The following is a 12,555-nucleotide window of genomic DNA, read 5'->3' as shown; positions in this document are numbered from 1 at the left end:
AAATAACATAACATGGCACACTACCGGGAGGCTGAGCGCTGGCACTGACAGAGTCTGGGAAATCTACCAAGGGCTGGTGCTTTCTCCCTTGCAGTTGATTCTGTTCCGTTCCTCCAGAGCTAGTAGATTCTATTGTTTCTTTGAACCCATCTGACCTTTAATTTTGTGGGAAGCAGTTTTGACTTCAGGAAAGAAAAGGGTAGCAGGGAAGGGCAACAACAATTCAATAGAAGTGTTTGAGAGAGATATATCTGAAGTATGGCAGGTATATCTGAAGTATTGCTCAAACATAATTCACCATAGACTGAATTATTAGTAGAGCCAGTAAGGGATAGTGTCAAAATCATCTTGTGAATCAATTCAGTGGAAAGAAAATGAAGCAAAAGCTTAATTAATGATTGGTAAAGACACAATTATCTCTGTCTTTTTCCCTGTGTTCATCTCTCTACCTCTCTATGTCTCTCTCTCTCTCTCTCTCTCTCACACACACACACACACACACACACACCGGCCACTTTATTAGGTACTGTACACCTGGCTAGTACTGGATTGGAACACCTTTTGCCTTAATTTTTCATGGCATAAATTCATTAAAATGTAGGAAACATTCCCCAGAGATTTTGGTCCATATTGACATGATAGTATGCATGCCGATTTGTTATAATGTAAGGGTGTAACACTTGATCAAAACAAAAGGTTGAAAGTGTGAGTGTGTTAGTATTAGTACAGTTTCTGTCGGAGAGTTCTGTGTGTTTGTGTGAAGTCGACAGAAAATAGCAGATGCTTGCTGAGTCATCTGAGATTACTGAGACTCCTTTAACCGCTGCTAAGTATATGCAAAGCACCTCTGCAGCACTTATATGCAGATCCCTTGTTTGTATGTGTGTCGGTGTGTATGTGTGTGTGTGTGTGTGTGTATGTGTGTGTGTGTGTGTTTGTGTATATTTGTGTGTGTGTGTGTGTGTGTGTGTGTGTGTGTGTGTGTGTGTGTGCGCGCGTGCGTTTAGGGGGACTTTTGGGAGTGTGAGGAAAAAAGCATCACTAAAGCATTCCATTTTGACAAACAGCGTGATGAGTGTGTAAAGCCATGGCAAATAGAGTGTAGACAGGACGACGCCCTCCCCAAAAATAGATCTCATTGTAGTGTGTGAATGGCACCCTCATAGAGTGGATGGGCTCCTCAGGTGTCCCAGTGGGCGTCACAAACTCGTTTAGGTCGCTGTGACAGGCCCGGCACGGAAAAGGCTTTGATGTGGCAGCGCTCCGATACGCCACACAGCGCTGCGGAGAACAGGAGCGGAGCATCCGGACTTGATCCGTATCGATCGACACGAGTCGGGAAATTATCGCCGAGGCTTTTTGTCGTGCCCTGCGCTGATAAGACATCAAACGGGGGAGACGCCAAATGTGGCTCCGTGGTAATTCTATAATCATCTCAGTCTCTCTCTCTCTCTCTCTCTCTCACACACACACACACGCAAACCGTAAAAATGCAATTCACACACACTCACAAACAGTTACTCAAAACACTAAGATACAGATGCAGTTACAAAATATACACACACACAAACAAACAATGCAAATAAAAAAATATGGTATCTCAACATATACATGACACAAAACATATGAGACAGGTACTCCCAGTTTATCAACGGGTCAACAGGTAATTCTTAAAATCATGTCAAATGAATTGTCGATACAGTTGATCCATAGGAATCAGTCTTGGGAAGTAGCTCTCCTTCTATCCAATAAGGATTTGATCAATTGACATTTTGCTTAAAATATGATCACCCTGAAGTGTCAGTGCCTTGGGTGACACCAGTTCTTATTTCTTCCTTAAACTGGAACAGGCCTTTAATTGGCAACCTCGTCAAAGTGGCAGGCGAGCTAAAATGAGAGATCTTTAATAAGGCATAGCTCTTTGTTCGACCCTCTAACACACACACACACACACACACACACACACACATGCACACACAGACAGAGAAAGGGGTTAGAGCTTGTTCATTGGAGGATTCAGAATAAGGTGCAATGTGGAGTGGCCAACATCCTTCTACTCATATTCTAATTACAACAGCCTGCAGTAGCAGGGGCCATTTTAACTTGACAGTTTACCAAACTTTCTTTATTAAAAAGACTTTAAGCCCGTAAGTAGGTTATGTGTCTTGAGCTTTTGTGTTACGTCTTTGACAGACTGGTGTGATGCTTCCTTAATTGCCTTCACCTCGATAGGCTAGGGGTCCTTCACACACACACACACACACATACACACACACACACACACACACACATACACACACACACACACACACACACACACATACACACACACATACACACACACACACACACACACACACTCATCAACTGTCCCAGAGAACACTTATCTGAAATCATTTTAGCCAATGAGGAGGAAGAGATGACCTTCAGAATGAGCTACAGGGACACACTACCTTTCCTGTTTTAGAACCTCAGTGAATGTGGACTGAGACATACACACACACACACACACACAGTGGTTAAAGGAACCATATGTAAGAAATGTATTTCAATTAATCATAAAATGGCCCTGATATGTCACTAGACATTAAGAAATCATGTTCATTTCAAATACTTATATCACTGACAACAGTAATCCGGCCAGGATATTGTCATTTAAAAAGTGAAGTTGCAGCCCTCAACTGATGTTGATGTTGTCATGTTGTGTTTTGGCCTGATGCGCCACCCTCCACCTATCTACAGTACTAAGGGACCGTTCGTTATTTATAAACGGGATCACCTGGAGGGATTTTGAGTGCTTCGATCAAAAGTAGCATGACCCTCCCCTGTCTGCTATGTAATTTCCAACGACCCTCCAGCAGCATTTTCAAAAATGACATGACCCTCCCTGGCTAATTGTCGATGTCTTCCGCCCACGCTGTTACGCGCTATAAAAACACATCTACTTATGCTACCGCCCTTAAACCAACCTCTGCTTTCTGATCTTACACATCACACTTCACCAAGATGGTGGCCATTTCAGTAGATTTACTCACTAACATTGTTGTGAAAACACAATAAGCATGGAAACTAAATGCACACTTCCTGCAACTGCATTAGCCTAACGAGAAAAGTTACTCCTCTAGTACTGTAAGTATTCACATGAAATAAAACAATAAAGCATTGAGACCATTCAACAAAGCACACTGGGTAATAACAAATTCAACACATTAACTTGTTGCTATGGACTCGTCTCTAGGCTTCCTCAGTCATTGTAAAGCTGCCGAAGCTGAACATTATCCAAAACTCAATTTCTCAGACGAGCGTCAATTTGGGAGCTTACACTCCTTCCTTCTCAAATGACTTGAAAAGGCCGTTTGCACAATTTCACAAATAATCACAGGGACCGAAAAATACCTAACATGCCAACTTTTTCCGGGTTTATCATTTTAACGTTTCCCCGCTGTCTTGCCGTTTTAATATTTTCCCGTAGAATATCCCATTACTGTAATACTCTCATAACATTAGTCCTGCATTCTGGCCTGTCTCTGTGTTGTCCTGTTGTTACCCTTGCCCTTCCAGTAAAACAGATGTATTCAAATCATCGTTTTGCTTGCTTGAATGTGAACTCAGTGTGATGTTAACCTAGGCCTATTTAAGTTAACGACGTGGTTGTCGTGAGAACACGATTCATTAGCGCTTGCAGTGTTCGGCCGTAGGCTATGCCTACGTGCGCACCTGCCAGGCTACTCAGCTAGACAAAGAATCGTATATTCACTCCAAGTTGGCCTACCATAACTTACCAACTACACTGTAGACCATAAACTGGCTATTTATATGACCAAATGTATTTGTTCAACTTTATGAAGCAGAATTACGCACTGCTACTTGGAACGTAACACATTTGTGTTGGCAGGAGAGAGAATGACAGCGATTAACAAATTGCACTTGTTGCTGGTTACCAATAAATAGGCCTACTATATATTTTTTTGCAAACAACAAAAACAGAAAGGATGGAGACAGCAAAGCTAGAGATGGGCAGGAACGAGGTCAATTGGTATTAGAAATGTTTGTCAAAACGTTAGGAGCTGGATGTGTGGATGAATGAAGCACAAGTATGTTAAGCATGCACACTGTTTAAAGTTAGGCTACACGGTAAACTACAAGTAAACCAAAGTTAAATTTTGCTTTTTAGGGCTGGATAAAGTTGACCAAATGGATATAGGCTGTTAGGCGTGAATAAAGTAGGCTACTTTGTGGCTCCAACCCTTCCAACGTTAATGGGGACGAATGTTGACATTTTCCGTATTTTGCGTGAAAAACCCGGGAAATCTCCCTTATTTTCATTGTTCAATGTTGACAGAGCTATGGAACGAAAGAGAACGTTATATGGCGACAGAAATCAACAATCAAACAAGCCACTTTGATTTTTTGCTGTTTTCATTAATACAAAAGATGGGTGACCCTCCCTCCTAGACAAAAAAAAGTTAGGTGACCCTCCCCTTAACAAAGAATAAAAAGACATGACCCTCCCCTATTTTCCTCCGGTGACCCCGTTTATAAATAACGAACGGTCCCTAATCACAAAGTCAGTTTCGGCATCCAGGTTGCCAGCTCTGCCAGTCAGGCGGAGGGGATACACCGCTCTACAGTATTTTGAAAGTGATTGCAGTACCAGTTTTGGCCACAATCTTACAGTGGGCGTTGCTTTCAAATGGCCACTTCAGTCGCGCATTACGCGTCGTGAAGCTGCGTGAAACTTTAGTACCACTTTCAGCCACTGTGCGTCGCTCTGCCACTGTACATCGCTCTGTCAGTAGCCTGTACGGGAAACGCACCCCAGATCAGCTTGTAGGCCATTAGCAATCTGTTTATTTTATTTCATGAAGCCTTGAGCGTGCATGCGCTGCAGCAGTTGTCAGACATTCACAAACAAGTTGTTTTAGCCGGTTTGAAGTTGCTTTTCATACACCATGAGCGCTCGGCTACATTACAGCCACTCGAACAAAAGACATGTAAAAATATGTTTTGAAAACAAGCATTAAACTGGATTCGATCCCGCAAAAGCAACACACGCGTGACTCTCTCCAGCCTGATTCCCTACTCCTTGAGCCAACTAATACCTGGCTGTTATGCGATACAATTAACTATTGTAGGCTACCATCAATTAATAACGTAGCCAACACCCAGGTAACATGTTGTCCAGGCTATCTGAATCAAGTGGTTGCCCTTCATCTACAACAACTGGTTACCTTGGGCTGCTATGGTCGTCAGTGCACTGTGCACAGTAGGCCTATGCTACTCTTTGTGGTTGATCAACTAAAAATAAAAGATGTATTTGGTGATTGTTATCGTTAATTGTTATTTGGTGATTTTGTGACGTTATTGTAGGCCTAGTAGACCTAAATTCTGAGAAATTAAATGGTACAATAAACGATCTACATAGCGCACCAGACTGCGATGTCTTCAAGGGTTGAATGAAGGGAGTTTGCAAAAATTAGAGTATTTTTCAAGTCAATAAACATTCTTCATTTTCGAATGTCTTTGTCAGGGAACATTTGACTTTTCAAAACCATAGGCCTGGTAGTCGCTCACACAAGGAGTTATAAGATAAAGGCAATACCATTTGTGTCACCTAATGCAGTTCAGTGAATTATTAAGATACCATCAGAAGCCAACAATCATAAAACACCTGTGTGCGCGCTCTCTCTCCCCTGCGCATGAAGCTGTCTGCGTGTTGTAGGCTAGATTTGCGTGAGTTCTTTCTATCTTTTTTACTTTTGTGAGTTGCGACCACCTACAATACAGTAGGCTATGTTATAGACGTTCTATGAGGTACCAGCGTTTAGCTGTGTCACAAAACAATAAGCTTTGTCAGACTACTTTTAAAATGATATTCAGGGCTATATACATTTTAAACATTCGGGGCTGAAGACCCGACAAAGCCTTGCGTTAATTCTTCAGGTGGGAAGTGTCAGGAATTTTCATACGAGAGACACTCTCATTGGTGGTTAGTATATGGAGTAGGGTATTGACAGCAACATAGCCAATCACATTATGAGAGATGCTGAATTTAACATCAACTGCGATGTTTGATTTTAAATTAATGTAAATTTAGCCGGGACTGTAAGCTGGCACACGTGGGTGCTCGAGCGACGGAGCACCCACTGTATCAGCGCCTATGACAAGCCTGTATCTCGCGGTTGCATCCATTACAAACAAACATGCAATGTGAACGTCTGGGATTGGGGAGAGCACTAAATGCTCTACTGAATAAGCACAAAGTCAAACCTTTAAATGAAAAACACTCTTTAATAATCAAAAAAATAAACGCTAATGAAGTAAACTTGTGACCATCAAAAATTGTTTATCTCCTGTAACTCCTTGATAACAGGACGTAACAGGAAGGCATTTGGCTGAGCAACAGATGTTAATATGCTCTATATTTTGTCCAAATGATGTCTGTCTATCATCGTTGCACTCGGAGAAAACTGGAATGTTTCATTTGTCCTGCGTTTCTTCTACGGCTGCAAACGGGATTCACTCACAGTTAACCAAATATTTCTTTATTAGGGCAGGGCAGGCATATTTCTGGCTATTAAATTATTTCTAAACCAGTCTGCTAAACAGGTCTGCTGTAGTGAAGTCTGTGTAGGGTTTTCCAGGCTCCATTTCTTTTTACGAGACACCCTGCTCACTTGAGACATCTGCCGGTTGTTTGGGTTGTTGCAGCGCCGTTGCAGCGTCACTGGAAAAATACAAATTAAAGTTGCGTGATCCCGCGCGCGGACCGCGAGGGAAGCTGGCCAAATCGAAGCAATGCCCTCTGTACATACGGTTCCTTTAAAGTGGGATTTGGCAGGTGGGAGAACCCTAAAATCCAGGGTTGGTACAACGGGGAAAAATGACTCACTGTTGGACAACATATTGAGTATCAGTAGTGTAGCAATACTTTTTGGACAAGAATTGCTCACCATTTAATTTAACAATATCATCGCGGTATATCATTGGTAGGAAAGAATGTATTTATTATTAATTTATCTGAGGTGGCGGAACTGCGTTCCTCCCCGTTCCCCCCTCCCCGTAACCCCTGCACACACCCATAGGTGTTGCAAGCTGCATGTAAGGCATATCAGATTGACACACTTCTTTGTGGAATTAAGCATGATGTGACAAGTGAATTTTTTTCAACATTTGGTTAAAATATGCCAGAGCTCTCTGGATATGTTCCTCTGAGAGGATTGGTCTCTACTCCTCTGACACCTCTCTCTCTCTCTGACCGTGTGTGTGTGTGTGTGTGTGTGTGTGTGTGTGTGTGTGTGTGAAAAGAGAGTGCGAGTGCCTGGGTTGGAAGTGGTTGATAGGATAATCTGTAAGACACAAATTAATTGTCAAAGTCGTCAACTGGTGAGGCAGGTCTTGGCAAGGCAGGTCTTGAAAGATTGAAAGATGATTTAAATATTCTTGTGGAATTGCTCGCTGTGTCACATTGGATTTGACAGGTCCTAATGGCTGGAGACATGAAGACTTCACACAACGCTCAAGTTAAGGCCAGGCAGAAAACCTTTTCTTCGTCTTCATTCCCATCATAAAACGGACCTGTCAGACCCACTCTCTCTCTCTCTCTCTCTTTCTCTCTCTCTCTCTCTCTCTCTCTCTCTCTCTCTCTCTCTGTGTGTGTGTGTGTGCATGTGTTTGGCTTCATTTCACCTCTTCTGATTTTTGTTTTGTTTCGTTCTTGGGCTTTAGGTTGCCCACTGCACAAATTATATGTGAATTGGACAATTTGAAAGGATTATAATTGCTTTCTATATATAAAATATATATATACATATTGTTACATGACAAGAGAAAAAAAGGAAGACAAAATATGGTATATATATATGAACTGAATATTTCACTGATAATAAGCAGTTGCTACAACACCACGGCATTTTTAATCACACTGGTAAACGAGAAGGAAGAAAAGAGAACCATGTTGAGAGGGTGAAAGGGGGTAGGTGGGTGGATTTGATGGCTCTGACGAAGAGAGGTCCAGTAATCTGGTTTGGTTGCTAGCGGTGGCTGGCCAGTGGGCTACTCTCAGCACATTTCCTGGTGCAAATGCAGGCTAATGGAGGAAGGCTCTGAGTCATTCTCCCCCCATTAGCTAGCCTGCTGGCCCTAATTGCCTAGCTGAGCCTGAACAATTTTGTCAGACGTTACGCGCATAATTGTGGCCGCTTCGGCTAAAAATAACCAGGCTTTCCCTCCTTTGTCGGTGCAACCCTGCGTTGACTGACCAGTAGGAGCTGAGCGTGTCCATAGCCCAGGCAGGTAGAGGGGGGGACAGCTGGAGAGTGGTGGGGCCGGTATGCGGCGACTGTAACTTGGGAAGTGGAATGGAGTGGTTGCAGGTTCGGTCGTTTGGAGTGATGTGACAACACATTAGCCGTGATGCTCTGCATTAGCAGGAGTGTGCAATCTGGAGCAGTGCTTTTAGTCGTTAAATGGGATCGGCTGGGCATGATTAAGGGTTCTCAGCTGCCTCTATGCAGACCACCAACACTATGGCTTCCCAGCAGCAGAGATACCCAGGCCTCGGGTTTTGTGTGGGCTTGGGCTTTTTTTTTATTAAAATACTTTCACCATTCAGCATCAGGCATTTTGTGTTTATTTATTTCTTTTTTACTTTCTATGGGGACCTCAGTTGATTCGCTCCATAATTAAGGGCCCAGCCGTCAGGGCCCATTCTGCTTATTCAGTGACTGACCATTTGTATATGTATTTCTTTAGATTTCACATTTAATGTTGTGTAAAAGTGCCGGCCTGTGCGTTTGCGCTCCAAAGGCGTGAGTCAGAGCTTTTCGGGTGGCCTCGCCAGGCTGGATTCTGAGTGACTTGCATACTCAACGCCATGGAAACTATTGAGCTTTTCTGCTGTCCCTGCACTTGTGTTTATGTTGTGCTGGGATTGTTGATTTATATTTTGACAGCATGCATCTGCGTATTCTGCTGATCTGCGGTTTCTGTGTGTGTGCGCGCGTGTGTGTGTGTGAGAGTGTATGTGTGTATGTGTGTGCACACAAGTAGTCATGTGCACACTATTGACTTGCCCTAGTCCTTGAAAGTATTTATGAGATGGCAACGTAAGCCAAGCGGTGGCATTTTATTTTTATTTTTTTCCCTCCCAGCAGCCACTGCACATCCTAGACACCATCTTTTTACTCTTTCCATTTGACAGAATCTATGATGTGGACGACATATCACTCCGCATCTAAATGCATTTCGTTGTATTACTACGTGACACATGTCCAGAGATGAATTGAGGACCGCTGTAATGTTCTGGTGTCTGGGGACGAGATGACAAATGCAGATATGACCAGATGGAAGTCTTAATTTTCCCCAGTGCCACTATTTAGACACATGAAATGGATGACTCAGAGTGGAGACAGTCATCTGTCTCTCCTAAACAAACAGAGACACATGCATGCACAGGAAACTGTAGGCTTTTCCCATTGGCATACAGGGTGATTTAAAGACAAGGGGGGGTTGGAGTTTAATCAGCTGATGTAATAACTAGGCCCTTTAATTACAGTGACATGTGTTTGAAGAAATAAGCATTGTTTGAAATGGAAAACAAGAAACTGAACACTGACAAAATTAAATTGGCCATTTTGATAAGGTGCAGAACAATTGAGATGCAAATGTGGTATATCCTGTATGTAAGACAGAGACAGTGGGTCAAAGCTGTGGCCATAAACTGAGTCTTTTAGTGAGATAAGCCTGCTATGACACTGACCTCTATCATCCACAAGAACAAATCCAGACATACAATTTCAACAATGTCCAGTATGGTCAACAAATGCTTCGGCAGATCTCACAGTCAGAGATGTAGAAGGTGCAAATTATCTTTAAGTGCACCAAGTGATTACATGATAGGGTATAAGTAATCAGCTTAATTAGATGATTGTCTGATTTGTCCAAAAACACACACACACACACACACAAACACACGACACACACACACATACTGGCACAGACACATAACTAAGGGCTGTGTCTCAATGTTTCTGTCTTTCTTCTACAATGCTCGAATGAGGAAATGTCATTGCCACATAATGTCTTTTTTGTGCTTCCCACTGCATGGACTGTTCTAGTTCCATGCTGTTATGTGGTTCCCTGTGTGGGAACTGTTCTAGTTCCATGCTGTCATGTGGTTCCCTGTGTGGGAACTGCTCTGGCTCCATGTGTCTTTGTGGTTCCTGGTGCAAAAACTGATTCAGTTCCATGTCCTTGAGGTTGACTTTACAAGGGTTTGGTTGGTGTCAGTCTCTCCTGGTGGTTAACTGTGTGGGGACTGGTTTTCTGTGTGTGTCTGTGGTGGCCTGGGTGGAGGGCTCTTTGAGCTCCATCTCTCCCTGTGGTTACCTATGAGGCCTCTATTTTAGCCCTCATGAGGCCTCTATTTAGGGGAGTGCTTACTGTAGGTGTAGTAGGTCTCTGTGTTTGGTGGGGGTGACCAGTGAGGTAACCGCTTTGCCTCTACGCCAGTCCCCACTGATGTGGTCTGTGTGTGTGTGTGTGTGTGTGCCTCTACGCCAGTCCCCATTGATGTGGTGCGGATGATAATGTAAGGTGACAGACAACATGCCGCCTTTCCCCCCTTTTTACACTTCCTCCATCCCCACAGTGACTGCTGACCATGGCAGGCTGCAGGGGTTGTGTGTGTGTGTGTGTGTGTGTGTTTGTGTGCGTGTGTGTGTGTGTGTGTGTGAATGTGCGTATGTGAGTTGATGTGTGTCTGCTCACTGAGCGGGAGCACTTATGTGTTAAGTGCAGACACTTGTATGATTGTGTTAATGCATGTCCACTGTGCCTGTGGTGTGTATGTGTACACTGTTGTGGTTGCTGTCTACATTACTTTTGCATCTGCGTGTATTGATGGCGGGGAACGTTGAGTGTGACAGAGAGAAAGAAAGGGAGAAAAAGTGAGAAAGATGAAGAGAGAGAGAAAGAAAGCAAGCACAAGAGAGAGAGAGCGAGAGGGAGAGAGGGACAGGGAGAGAGGGAGAGGGAGAGAGGTAGAGAAAGAGAGAGACATCGAATGTAGCAAACAACTTGGAAGGGAGAGTGAGAAAGAGAGCGGGAGCAGTGATCGAAAGACAGGCGGAGAGAAAGAGAGAGGGAGGGTGGAGTGGCGTAGAGAGGAGGGTGGCGTGGGCTAATATAATCTCTAGGGAGGAGGCGGAGGCACTGGGGAAAAGCTCCTGAGCGTGATAACACTGCAGCTCAGAGAGACAGGAAGATGAAGGACAGGGTCCAGGCATGACGGGCAGGACGTGAGGAGGCGCAAGCAGGACTTAATATCATGCCTCAGCTCCGCGCGCAGGAAATAGCCTCTCCATGATACTCATTGCAACATCACAAGCAGTAGATGAAGGATTTAAAGGGCGTTCCTGCAGGCGTTAGCACACAGAGTGGCAACTGACAGTGACTATGTCTGGAGATGTGCATTCCTAAGTCGCTGCATCGCCATAAAGCATTTCGTTCCAGCCAGGAGTCATCAAACACACTTTTATTGCAATGCAGAGCACAGAATATGCAAGCTGCTTAAGACTTACTGTGGGATCAGCTGTTATGAGACTCTCTGTGTTGTGTGTGTGTGTGTGTGTGTGTGTGTGTGTGTGTGTGTGTGTATGTTTATGCATTCGTCCGCATGTGAGTTTTTTTATTGATTTATTCATTGAAATGAAGTGTGAAAGTAATTTGCTATATGATAATTTGAAATGCATATTCCCAAGATGTTGCTCTTTTACAGAGTACAGACAAATACTTGCTAGGAAGCCAACCCTTTAACAGATAAGCCACTAATGGCAAATGGTAAACAAGCTGTAGGAAGCATGTTGATTGTGACTCCTAAAACGCATTAGCATCATGCTAAGCTTCTCAGCTTCAGTGATGTTTTTTTCCCCAGCACCACAGGCGTGCATAACCTAATTTCTATTTTAATTCTTTTTGCCTTGATTTATTCATCTGTTTGGCACAAAGAAATGAACTGCCAATGACAATTAGGCTCCACGCCCACCGCCCACCCATCCCCCTCCCTCCCCACCCTTCGTCACCAGCACCTTGGGGTAATTTATGACCGAGAGCACCCCCTCAACGTTGTTTAAGATAAAGTGGCATTTATTTTGTTTCCCTCCGTCTGCATGATGAAGTCTAAATGTCACCGCGCGCATGATGTATATTCAGAGATGGGGCCGGAGGTGGACTCCCGCGCCCCGCTTGGCTGTGCGCTGTCAGATCCAGGCCTGCTCCGGGGGGCAGATGTCTCTGCTGAAGCCCCAGAGACAGGGCCCTGTGCCGGGCTGAGATGGGGGAGACCCTGGGCTGGAGGGAGAGAGAGGATGAAGGGAGAGAGAGATGGAGAGAGAGAGGCAGCCAGGCTAAGAGAAGAAAAGGCAAGACAGATATATTGAGACAGAAGGGAGAGAGTGAGAGTGACATAGAGAAAGAGAATGGGAGGTAGAGAAAGGAGAGAGTGAGAGTGAAATAGAGATAAAAAAGGATGAGGAGAAGAGAGCGGGAGTGTGG

The sequence above is a fragment of the Alosa sapidissima genome, chromosome 14 (assembly GCF_018492685.1).
Source record: "Alosa sapidissima isolate fAloSap1 chromosome 14, fAloSap1.pri, whole genome shotgun sequence".
NCBI classification, from domain to species: Eukaryota; Metazoa; Chordata; class Actinopteri; order Clupeiformes; family Clupeidae; genus Alosa; species Alosa sapidissima.
Note: the sequence above shows the minus strand (reverse complement) of the source record.